Source organism: Acomys minous, assembly GCF_964271855.1.
Source record: "Acomys minous genome assembly, chromosome: 12".
NCBI classification, from domain to species: domain Eukaryota; kingdom Metazoa; phylum Chordata; class Mammalia; order Rodentia; family Muridae; genus Acomys; species Acomys minous.
The window spans coordinates 5,626,871-5,639,808 of NC_140493.1; the positions used below are offsets into that span (position 1 = coordinate 5,626,871).

Genomic DNA, 12,938 nt, shown 5'->3' on the forward strand with positions numbered 1-12,938 from the left:
CCGCTGTGCCCACTTCAAAGAATTCTGAGGAGCAGTTGGAAGCTTGGCCTGGCTTCCTGGCACACCATGTGCTCTCTGTAAAAGCCAGAAAGTGTAATTAGTAGCAGCCAAACGCCACCCTGACAAGAGCTGCTCCAGGCAGAGACAGAGGGGAAAGAGGGAGCTGATTCTAGAAATATTTAAGTCGTTTTAAGCTAACGAGTCAGGTGTTCATTCAGTCCTATGGGAAGGAGGAGGACAAAAGCACCGTGTGGTGTGCGTAGGGGCGTGTTGAGTAGCTTGTGTGGGGACTGGGGCTGTGCGAGAGAACAGCAAGAGATGATGAGGTGACTGTAGCCTGGGGCCCAGGCTCTACAAAGGGGACAATGCTGGCCTGAAATATAGGAAAATAGGGAACTGTTAAAGGCCTGGGGACTCCTGTGGGAAGGAGTGTGAGCTTTGTCCTTGAACACATCATGGATACTCCGAGATTACCCTTGAGATAGACTGGGTGGAGCCATCCTGGGCCTAGAATTTAGGGGAACTCCACCTGGATTATTGTGTCTCTAATTGACCCTCGATGGGAGGAGGAGACCGGTCCTTGCACGTGAGAGACAGGCAGGCGGAGAGGACGAGAGGGGCAGCAGGTTCGGACCGAGTTCAAGGGCACGTGGATCGGGAAAAGGATCAGCAAACAGGCCGGAGCAGCGCGCAGGCCAGAGACACCTAGGGACCCGTCCCGTGGAACGAATACCGGAAGGTTCACTCTTGTTTCCCTTTAACCTTTTTTTCCCTCTTGTGTAAGCTACTTGGGTTGTATAATAAGGTTTAATTGTTAAGAAACAGAGCCAACAGACTCCAGTAGAGTCAGAAGTCAAAACGGCAAACGTTCTACTTGTGGTAAACAAGGCCACTTGAAAAAGGACTGTAGGCAAGGCTTTCCTAGAAACAATGGCTTTTCTAGAGATAATCCAAAAAGAAGGCCCCAATGCAAGAGGTGTGGCAAGGGCAGGCACTGGACTAAATGAGTGCCGATCAACAAGAGGTTGGCAAGGCAACACTGCCTGGTCTACATAGCAGGTTCCAAGATAGCGAGGGCTGTTGTGGTAGTTTGAATAGGAACGGCTCCCGTAGACTCACACGTGTGCATGCTCGGCCCACGGAGAGTGGCAGGATTAGGAGGTGTGGCCTGGTTGGAGGAAGTGTGTCATCGTGGAGGTGGGCTTTGGGGTCTTATATGCCCAATCCAGGCCCAGGGTAGCACTTAGTCTCCCGTTGCCTGCACATCAGGTTGTACAACCCTCAGCTCCTCTGTTGGAATGACCCTGCTGTTTGAGGCTGCAGTCCTCCCAGTCCAGATAGCTAATCTGAGCCCAGCAGGGCCTCTGGCTTTCTGCCTGATTCCGTCTCAAGCATCTTTAGACACAGATGCCCCGAACGACACTTGATATATGGCCCACGACACAGCTCCCTGCTAGCTCTCCCCGCCCCCACACCCCCTGACACCCCCCCCCCCCCCGTGCCTATAGAATAATTAGGCACTGTGTTCCCATTCATATGATAGGAGAATGCTGCCACATGCAAAGCAAGCATCTTTAAGGTGCCTGGTTTCAACCAATTATGAGCACCTATCCTGGAAGGCCCCGCCCCCTCCCCGCCCCAAGGCCTATATAGCCTTTGTTCTCCCTGATTAAGGTCGAGCCAACTCCTGAAGTGGTTCTCGGAATGTTTTATCTCCGTTGTGCTTATGGCTTGCCAGGCCCTGCCTCTCACCTTCACTCTTGCCTCAGTGTGCTGGTGGCTAACAGACCCCAGGGAAGAACCACACTCCTCCAGCCTGACGTCTGCCTGGGCATGCCTCCGTGTTTCCGGCATGATGATAACGGGCCTCTGAAACTGTAAGCCATCCCTGGTTAAATGGCGCTCACCTTTAATCTCAGCACTCAGGAGGCAGAGGCAGGTGGATCTCTTTGAGTTCGAGGACAGCCTGCTCTACAAATCGAAGTCCTATTGTTTCAAAAGGAAATCCTAGTCTTTTTATTTTACCAATAAAGACTCAGGAGGCAGAGGCTGGGGTGAAAACCTGCTAGCTAAGAGAGGCAGAGAAAGCATCCAGCTGACCTTCCTAACTCAGCTCACGTCCCAGTGGAGAAGCCCCAAAATCTTTAGCTGATAGGCGAGGAAGAAAAGGCCGGAAAAACCTAAAGCCAGAGGTTTGCTAGCTCAAGGCCTAAAAAGCCAAAGGCCAAGGAGCTGAGGAGCTCAAGAGACCAAAAGCTAAACGCTAAAAAGCCCCTTCTCCGTCTGCACACTGTCTTAGAGTCCAGGACAGCGAGGGCTGTTACGCAGAGGAGCCCTATCTCAAAAAACAATACAAAACAAACAAACAAACAAACAAAAGGGTTGCAGTGGGTGTCAGTATACATACAGGCAGTCCCGCTGCCTGCCTTTCAGGGCCCTAGCAGCCTCTGACGTCATCACCTGCCACAGATGCCAGGTGGGCGCCAGGTGTGTGCTGGATAAGAAGGGCCCCGCTCGCCACTTTGAGCTCTCTTACTGTCTTTTTCTTAGTCCCTCTCTCTCTGTTTCTCTCTGTCATGGACACCTTCCTCCTCTCCCCACCCCCCACCCCCTCACCCCCCCACTTCCCCTTTTCCCACAATAAACTTCCTTTATACCAGATATGTTGCTGTGGCCTAACCATCATCATTTTAACAGTGGTCATAGCATCTCTCCACAGCAATAAAACCCTAACTACATAAAGACCCTGTCATATATATATTGTATATGTGTATGTATATGTGTATATGTATGTATGTATATATATGTGTATATATATACACACACACACACACACATGTATATATATATATGTGTGTGTGTGTGTGTGTGTGTGTGTATTATTGTAGCTGGCTCGGGAAAAGGCATATTCCAGGCCCACCAAGGCCCTTCTACCCTGCCCCTCTGGGTAGATGCATCTATGGTGAATCAATGCCATGGATTCTTGAGCAATGACTTCAGGCAGAAACAGCACCTATCACTTCTAGGTAAGACTCATAAAAAGCCTCCTATCTGTCCTGAACTCCCGCCTTCTATTGCGATGACTCCGGGGGGCCTGTGTGTTGAAAGACCCTGTAGGTCAGGAATGGTGACTGCAGCAGAGGCAGCCGGTCCCTCGGCCTCCCCAGCTCTCCACTGGACCCTAACAGTGAGTGTGGGGTGCACCTTTATTGGGTTATACTGATGAGACGGGGCGGGGCATCTAAAGAGTGCTTGTCTTGACCTCTAGTCTCTAAAGCCACTTTTGAACTCTCCCACTAATATTGGTAACTCTGTTTTGCAGACATCCTGCCTCCTAAGAAATTCCTTCCTCCCTCTGCCCCCCCCAAGACACATTCCAGACATTTTTCTTCCTCCTCACGGCTAGGGCTGCACCCGCTGAACTATCTTCCAGACAACTGAGGTAACTGGTCTTCTGAGGGCCCCCTCGCTACTCCTTCATTCCTCACAGAGGAACCTCCGCTGTTCTTTGGGGTCTCATCCTCACTTACCGAGGCTCCACAACTAGGCATTATTCCTGAATCTCCCCTCTCCCCTGCCCTCTCAGGCAATCCCGTTGACTCGAGCCTGTCCTCCATCTGCTTTCCTGTGCCACCGTCACCACCACCTGCCGCCGCAGCCTCCTGACTGACCCCACTTTGCTCCGAGTCCTCTTTCTGCCCAGCACCACAATGTGGTAAATCCCAGCCTCGGTCTTTGCATAGCCTCCCACTGCTCGTAAGCAAACTGATGAACACTTTGCCAGCTCCCACCGGCCCCGCTTGTTCACTGGGGTTTCTTAAATGTCTCATGTTCGCTCCTAGCCCACATAACACTTCCACTCCATCAAGTTCTTTCTTTCTTTTTCTTTTCTTTCTTTCTTTTTCTTTTTTTTTTTTTTTTTTTTTTTTTGGTTTTTGGTTTTTGGTTATTGGTTTTTCAAGACAGGGTCTCTCTGCGTAGCATTGGCTGTGCTGGACTCTCCTTGTAGACCAGGCTGGCCTCGAATTCACAGGATCCACCTGCCTCTGCCTCCTGAGTGCTGGGATTAAAGGCGTGCGCCACCACCACCACCAGCTGTTCTTTCTTTCTTTCTTTCTTTCTTTCTTTTTTGTTCTTTCTTTTTTTAAAGACTTAATTTTTGTTTTATGTATATGAGGAGTACTCTATCTGCATGTATATCTACATACCGGAAAGAGGGCATCAGAACACGCTATCGACGGGTGCTGGGAATTGAACTCAGAACCTCTGGAAGAGCAGCCAGTGTTCTTAACCACTGAGCCATCTCTCCAGCCCCTTAAGTTCTTTCTATACAGCCCAACCATCATATCCAAATGCAGTGGCCACTAACCAATTAGCATTAGTATGGAGATGAGAGAAGAGAACTGGTGCTCACTTTCCACCATATGGGGCCCAGGGATTGGACTTTGGTCATCAGGCATAGCAGCGAGCATCTTTAATTGCTCCTCCTTTAATTGACTTCTCCTGCTTTACAAGTAAAAGCCATACATCCCAGGAAGCTTTTCAGTCTGGACCAGTGGTTCTCAGCCTATGGGCCGTGACCCTTTTGTGGGGGTGTCAAACAATCCTTTCACAGGGGCTGTCTAAGACCATGGGAAAACCCAGGTATTTACGTCACAAATCATGACAGCAGCGAAATTACAGTTATGAAGTAGCAACGAAAACAATTTTATGGTTGGGGGTCAGCGCAACGTGGGGAATTGGATTAAAGGGTTGCAGGATTAGGACGTTAAGGTGTTGGAGAACCGCAGATCTAGAACAAGCCATTATGGTTAGTCCTCCTGGGTCCCAGGGCCCATGTAGAAACTCAGCAGTAATTCAGGGGGGAAAAAAAGGCTAGCTGTCCATACAAAGTATTCCATCCTGGCTCTAGGGGGCGACCTTCCCCAGCCTTGCACTTTCACTCTCAGCTAGCAGGTCCACTAAAAAAAGTCATAGACCTAAAATAGCCTGTAGGCTCTTAGATTCTTCAGCCCAGATCTTACCCCATCACCCTGCCCTCCCCTAGCCCTGAGGAGTTCAAAACGGAAGCCCTCAGTATGGCAGCCCAATGCTGTACCTGACTAGCTTTCTCTCTCCACTTCCTCAGCCCCATCTTCCTCCCGAGGCCTCGCCTTCAGAAAGAACTGGCCTAGAAAAGCAGCCGCAGGAGTCTGGATACAAGGAGAGCCCCAGTCACTGAGCACCCCAGCTTTGAGGATCCAGGAAGAACCCAGATTCAGGGGGTTATTATGACTCTAAGATGATGCTCCGCAGACCCCCTGCACCTAGGTCTTAAGGCTGAAGTAAAAGTTTTTAAAGTCTACCATCATACCATGCCCCCCGCCCCATGTCTCTGCATGCTTGGGAGCTTAAAACAATGGTTCTCAACTTCCCTAATGCTGTGACCCTTTAATATAGTTCCTCATATTGTGGGGGACCAAAGCGTTCTCATAATAAAATTGTTTTATGTTGCTACTTCATAACTGCAATTTGAACACTGATATGAATCGTAATGTCATTATCTGTGTTTTCCGATGTTCTTAGGAGGCCCCTGTGAACGGATCCTCAGACACCCTCAGGAGGTCCTGACCCACAGGTTGAGAAACATTGGCCTAAAGGTTCTTTCAGGGAAGGGATGATGGGAGCAAAGATGCCAGGCAGACGTCACAGGCCTTTTGGCAAAAGCTAAAGGACGCTGTAGGAAAGGAATGACGTCACTACCACAGTAGCAGCCCCGAAAGAGTAGTACGGCGCCTTGTTCATAGGACAAGTTCCAATATCTCTTCCCCCTTTCCTTGGGTGTGGGGAGCAGAGGGCACGTAAATCCTGTGTTGACCTCAGCCTGGACCGGACTGCAGCCTGGGGCCTAGGGGCGCTGATTCACCTGGGTGAGTCCGGGGAGGCTGATGCGGGTGGAAGAAGAGTCAGGCTATGAGGTGGAAGGGCAGCCAATAAAGCCTGGCACAAGAAGTCATGAGGACTCGCACTAGGACTGGAATTTGGGATGGGTACCCTTATGTGAGTAATGCACCTGAGGCTTCCTCCAGAGCAGGCGGGCCCAAGCTCAAGGGCAGTGCTGAGGAAAGAGGCATCTGTCAGTCAGTCTCTTGCTTCTTCCAGAGCAGGGACCCAAGAATGGCACGCCAGGGGAGGTCTGAGTCGCCATACTTGATGACCCTGACCCATCTAGAGGAGGCAATCAAAATAGGGCTAGGTCATGAACTGGGTGGAAAGGCACAGAAAATTAGACCCATGGGGTGGGGAGCCACGAGGGAGGTGAAAACACCAGCAGAAGGAAAAGGGGGAACCTCACGGGCTTCTCTCACCTCAGGGCAAAACCCCCTCTCTGCAGGCGTCTTTGAGCAGGGGAGGAACACAGTCTGCGTGAAGGAGAGCCGGCGTAGTGGGTAAGAAGGTTACAGGGGGACTGGAGAGATGGCTCAGTGGTTAAGAGCACCGACTGCTCTTCCACAGGTCCTGAGTTCAACTCCCAGCAACCACATGGTGGCTCACAAACATCTATAATGTGATCTGATGCCCTCTTCTGGCCTGCAGGGGTACATAATAAATAAATAAATAAATAAATAAATAAATATTTTTTAAAAATGTTACAGAAACCCCATAAGCCAGTTCCTATTCAATGACCACAGCTACCCAGAGGACTCAGGGTAGTGTGCAGTACGGTGAGTGCTGGCATGAAGCAAGGACTAGGTGCTCTGGGAGCCTGAGACAGGTAGGAGGACACTTGCAGGGAAAGCCACTGGGCAGCGGCTGTATTTTATAATGGCTCCCAGGCCCATTAGGGCGCTTCCATGAAGGCTGGAAGAGTCTGGGCAGTCAAGGAGACCTTGCTAGTGTTCTGGCCACTTCTGCAGTGTGTGTCCATGGAAGACCTTCCATATGCCTTCCCCTGAAGGCAAAGAACCCCGAGGAAGAGGAAGAGGGTGAGCACTCCCTGTAGTCGCAAGGTGGGGAGTCTGAATAGCTGAGGCTGCCTTCTATGCCCAGGCAAAGCCTCCTGAGGAGTCTCTCGGTTGGGATTACAGACTTCCCTTTGGCTGTCTGCTTTCTTCTCTGGCTTCCATCTTTGCACCTCCTCTGGTCTCTGACCAGGAGCGCTCTGAAGGGAGGAAACCGGCAGTAGATCTGGTGCCAGGAAGTCTTGGATTGTGCAACTTCCTCTCTGGAATTCCCTGAGGGGGACTTGGGGGCAGGATTGGGGCAGCTCTGAGGCTGGGAAGAGGTTCTATTCCTGGCCTGAATGCCAGGCTGTCCTCCCCCTCCCCCTGCCCCAGCGAATGCTCTGGAGACAACTAGAGCAACCCAGCAAGCAGGCCTGGATACCTCACGGGGCTTACCTACCACGACTCCTGCACCCACCCCCTTACCAGCTCCCAAAATTGGGTCAGGGCGGGCTGGGCAGAGGCCAGGGGCTCAGCATAGGTGAGGATAGGAACCCTTGAGTCACTGGTCAGGGAAGTCTGAGAACGCTGGATGAAGGACCCTGAGAGGAAGGGTGGTCTGCAGCTGGCCAGCTGTGGGCAGGAGTGGGAGAGTGTTAGCTAAGGTGGGGGATAAAGTATTAGAAGGAGGGGGGGAAAGAGTCTAAGGGGAAGTGTGCACAACCGGAGCAGCCATTTCTGAGCACCGACCATTCAAGGTCAGATGCAATGTCTCCAGGACGTCTGTGTCTGTGTCTGTGTCTGTGTCTGTGTCTGTCTGTCTGTCTGCCTGCCTGCCTGCCTGTCTGTCTGTCTGTCTCTCTCTCTCTCTCTCTTTCTCTCTCTCTCGTGTGTGTGTGCGTGTGCGTGTGCGTGTGTGTGTGTGTGTGTGTGTGTGTGTGTGTGTGTGTCTTTCTCTCTCTCCCCTTCTTGAGAAACAGAAACACGCAATAGGAGGCAGGAACAGGAAGCAATGTCCAGCTTCTGCACATTCATGCAGCATGAAGTTTTCTGAGTAACTGACCTGCTCTCCACTTCGCGGTACCTCTAGGCTTAGCCTTTCGTCATCTTCTATACACCTGTCTTCTCCCACCGTCTCCCCGCCCTCTGGTCACCACCTCAGGTCTTTTCAGTCACCCTCCAGGATCTTGCATAGCAGTCAGAAGCATGTCCCTACTTCACGCCCCAGCCCTGCCTCTAAGTTCTGCTCGCCCATTTCCCCAACCTAGAGGAGGCAGGAACCAGCCTTCTCCGGCTCGTGTCATTGTCCACAGTGGCCCTTGAGTGGCTGGCTGTGAGCTGGGAGTCCTAGGAGGGTCTGGCTTAGTGCCCATCAGCATTCCAGCTCCCTGCCTCTGCCCCCACCCCAGGAATGGGCAGGAGACCGAGAGGAGTAACTGAACTGGAACCGCTCCTGGGAGAAGGAGCCCAGGGGAAAAAGTCAGAGAGAGGACTTTCTGGAGCCAGGGGGGCAGAGTCCAGATTAAGGGGCAAGGGGTGTGTGCCTGGGTGCTCGCTTCAATCTCTCTCCATGGTTGCTTAGCCATAGCCAAGGTTAATGTCCAGGGACCCTGGGAGAGGGCTGGCATCCAGCCTCACTCATCTAGCATGTTATTTAGGGTCAGCCTCCGAGCTGTCTCTTTTCTGCCCGTCCCACTGAAGGCCAAACGTTAACGTTAACAACTTCTTCCAACCTCAAATGATGTAGCTAAGCCTTGTGGGTGACGTCTGCAGCACAGCAGTGTAGTGTAGAAAGGAGGGAGTAAGGAGGTGTTGAAGGAGGAAACACCTTGGGGAAAAAATGGACAGCACCAGCCTTTCTCAGTGCCCGGCATCTGCACATCGCTGGCCCATAGTGGCACCATCTGGTTTCCAGGGTTCCCCTTGACATCATTTCTAGCCGTAATCACAGGGCATCTATTTACGTCAGATACTATGCTGGGGAGGGAGAGTGATCAGATCAGCCTGTGAAGAAGATGAAAAGATAACCCCGCTGGACTTTATGTTCCCAAAGCCCTGGTTGGTTGCCCATACACACACACACACACACACACACACACACACACACACACACACACACCCGAGTGCTCTCGCGCTCTCTCTCTTTCCCTCTTCCCCTCCCCCCCCTCTGTCCCCAACTCTCTCATCCTTTGAGACAGTGTGCCTGGTAGCCCAGGCTGGCCTTGAACTTGCGATATAGCTGAGGACAACTTTGGACCTCTTATCCCCTTGCCTCTACCTCCTCAGGGCTGGGATTATAGGCACGCACCACAGCTCATTTATTCGGTTAGATTCCAGAGCTTTGTGCAGGCTGGGCAGGCACTCTATCAACTGAGCTACCTCACCAGCCTGGTCCGAGAGTGGGGGGGTGGCGTCTGCTACCCAGTTTTACAGCACAGTTCCTGGCAACGGCAGTGGATGTCACATGAATTCAAGATGATTAAAAAGAAAGAAAGAAAGAAAGAAAAAGATGCCCAGGGACAACATTGAGAGAATGAAGGGAGGCAAGGCAGAGGCAGCAATCAGGGATGGGAGAGGCAGCTGAAGACGCAGTAGAAAGGACCGTGGAAGGCCATTCATTACACATCCAGGTTCAGCTCTACAATTTGCTGTCAGTGTGACCTTGGAAAAGAAAATGGTGTTTGTAAGATGGCTGGCACTAAGGTGAGTAAGCTGCCCACAGTGACTGCTACAAGACCACCACAGGGCTGTGGCAACAGCTGCAGTGGGGGAAAGGCGACACGTGTGTGTGAGTGCTTGAGTGTGCTAGGTTCCTTGTCCGGCTGTAGGAGAAGGGAGCTGCCTTGCAGGTTTCTTGCTTAGACCATGGCAGGGCTCCAGGAGCTGAGAGAGGCAGAGCTGAAGGAGGAGCCCCCTGGAGGCAAGAAAGGAGGTTTGGACACGTGGAGTTTTAAGGCTCCCGTAGAAACCCAGGAAGCTGTGGGGTTGGTGTGTGCAGTCAGCCAAGAGGCCTAGGTGGAAGAGACACAGTCCAGAGTCAAATCCTCGGTATTGTTCTCAGAGACCCGCCTCACCTACCTCCAGGCCCAGTCCCCAGGAGGGTTGACCTTAAGAGACAGAGAGAGGAGTGTCTAGGGGGCTTGTATTCTGGCAGATGCTCACTGAAGGCACAGCCTGTATCAGGTGGATTTGAAGTGCCTCTCACATCACCCATCTGGTCCTCCCTGACTGCCAGAACCAGTATACCCATGGCTGGGGATAGAGCGCCTCATGTGGGCTTTGCCTCCTTGTAGGAGCTGTCCTAGTGTTTCTAGCATAGGACTGCAGAGTGGTAAAGCACAGGTTCAGTGACCCTTTGGGTAGCATCACTCATTGCTCTACTATTCCTGTGCTGGAAGATGTTGGGCAAATTATTTAACGACTTGGAGCCTCAGCTTCCTCATCTGACAAACGGGATAAAGCCCTTTCGTGGGGCTGCTGTGCCAATGAAGTGAGTGTATGTGAAGCACAAAGGATAGGGCCTATGGGTGCTGAGGATAATCAGTATTTATCTGTCTAAGATGCACCTATCAGGCATGTCATGACAGTTGGGGTGGGGGTGGGGTGGATGCTGCGACAGAGCATGGCATGGTCACCTTCAAGGTGACCCGATTGGCCTGGATGTCTTCTTCAGATGTCCTTCCCAGTCCCCTGACCCTCCAGGCCTCAGCCTCAGTGGAACAGCCAATGAGTAATAACTGCACCAGCAGCGGTGGCTAGGTCCCATCATGAATCCCGAGAAGACCCACTAGACTGGCAGGCAGCAGGGACCCCGACTGCTGCCCCAGGAGGGACATGTGATCGATCCTTTTTGGTGGCTCAGGCCACCAGTGATTAGAGGAGCACAAAAGCCAACACTGTAGCTTCCCAGGACAGAGAAGATGAGGGCAAGATGGGGCCTGAATGTTCGGGACACTCACTGTTGCCCATTTGAGCAGCTTTTCTTCGGGCACTTCCTCTGTCCTACTTTTCTTTTCTTTTTTTTTTTAAAGATTTATTTATTTATTATTAAGCATACAGTGTTCTGCCTCCATGTAATACCTGCAGGTCAGAAGAGGGCATCAGATCACATTACAGATGGTTGTGAGCCACCATGTGGTTGCTGGGAATTGAACTTAGGACCTCTGGAAGAGCAGACAGTGCTCTTAACCTCTGAGCCATCTCCCCAGCCCCTGCCCTACTTTTCTTGCTGCCTTGACGAGCAAAAAGCAACTTAAGGAAGGGCTTGTTTTGAGCCACGGTCTGAAGGTACCGTCCATTGAGGAGAAGGTAAGGCAACAGGAGCACTAGGCAGCTGATCACACCGGGAAGGGTGAACGGTGCTCAGCTTACTCTTCATTCAGGAACATTCAGACCCTGCCTGGTCTGTCCGGACAGTGCAGCCCTCATTCAAGGTAGGTCTTTTTTTTTTTTTTTTTTTAGTTTTATTTATTTATGATTATGTAGACAGTGTTCTACCTGCATGCACACCTGTAGGCCAGCAGAGGGCACCAGATCTCATTACAAGTGGTTGTGAGCCGCCATATGGTTGCTGGGAATTAAACTCAGGACATTTGGAAGAGCAGGCTGTGCTCTTGACCACTGAGCCATCTCTCCAGCCCTCAAGGTGAGTCTTATCTCTGAAAACACCTCACGGGTGCCCAGAGGTTCTCCTAGGTGACTTTAAATCCTATCAGGTGGATAATGAATTTTAACTGCCACGCCATGCCTGGCCCTGGCTGCCACACACACGCATGGTCTCTCCTTGTGTCTTAGTACCCTCTCTAGGCATTGCCGTCTAGAGAAAAACTACAGCGCAGAGAGCATATACAGGACTTCCTGGGAGCGAAGTACAACCAGACAATGTGGATAGGTTTGTGGCTGCATCAACAGGTGACTGATCGGTGCCTTGCTTCATCTCTCAGCATCTTTTCCACCTACTCTAAGCGGGCAGCAAGAATAAAAAATATACCATGTCGTGCCCCCCCAGCCCCCCTCCCCCCACAGTTGGCTTCAGGAAACTCTTTTACAAGACCTTCCAGGCCACAGCTGTCATCCTGAGGGCCCACCGTCACTCCATTCCCAACTACGGTTTTTTCCCCCAAATATGCCGGAGACTACCCATCTCCTGTCCTTTCAGGCCAAGTATCCAAGCTATTCTTCCAAGCTTTAGCAACTTAAGTTGAGAGCCAGACTCCTTCTTCCCAGGTTCCTCCCTTTCCTCAGAGAAGTGCTAAAATCCTCACCAGTGTGTCTTAAAGGGTGGGCACCACAGATGGCCTGGAGTGTTTGTTCAAAGTACAGCTTTTCCATCTCATGCCGGTAGGATGGAATGAGAATTTGAGGTGTTAAAACTGTTAATATGCCCCCCCCCAACCCGGGAGAGAAAAAGTACTGGGACACATACACATTAAAATTCAGGTTTTTAATGATGATTAAAATTGTCACATTAAAAAGCAGCACACGGTGGCTCATACCTGTCATCCTAGCACTCAGGGAGGCAGAAGTGGGCGGATCTCTGTGAGTTCAAGGACAGCTTGGTCTACAAAAAAAAAAAACTGAGTCCAGGACAGCCAAGGCTACACAAAGAAACCCTGTCTCAAAATAAAAGCAAAACAAAACAAACAAAAATTGTGCCATCAAGAAATCAGTTCTGGGTGGAAATGGCTGTATTTAGCCCTACCTCCCCTTTCTAGGTTTAATGGTAGTGGGGAAGAGAAGAGAAAGGGCTAGAGAGCCCTAGAACGGTGGGGCCGGGATCCGCGCCTTCTAAACTCTCATTAATGTCCTGAGCAATTACCGGACGCTACGGAAATCGCTGTCCCAGGTCAGTCTCTGTCCACTAGGCAGCAGGAGCAAGTGTGACGAAGTGCCCGCAATCTGTGTAGCGGCGAAAATAAGGCCCAGGGAAGTGTGGGGCCTCTGCCTTCACCCAGCCCAGGGCAGGGATCAGCCAGTCTTCGAAACTCTGCCACAAATCCAAGCCCCGGCACAGCC

General features: G+C 51.4%; 2 long non-coding RNA genes across 2 annotated transcripts; one reads left to right on the top strand and one right to left on the bottom strand.

Annotated features, from left to right (window-relative positions):
* Positions 1 to 1,755: 1,755 nt before the first annotated feature.
* On the top strand, positions 1,756 to 5,496 carry LOC311609814. Its single transcript, XR_014783510.1, has 2 exons — positions 1,756 to 1,877; positions 5,129 to 5,496. It is a non-coding gene; the product is annotated as an uncharacterized lncRNA (long non-coding RNA).
* Positions 5,497 to 12,351: 6,855 nt separating this feature from the next.
* LOC311578652 lies at positions 12,352 to 12,813 on the bottom strand. Its single transcript, XR_014772920.1, has 2 exons — positions 12,742 to 12,813; positions 12,352 to 12,483 (listed from the first exon to the last, which is right to left on the bottom strand). It is a non-coding gene; the product is annotated as an uncharacterized lncRNA (long non-coding RNA).
* Positions 12,814 to 12,938: the final 125 nt, after the last annotated feature.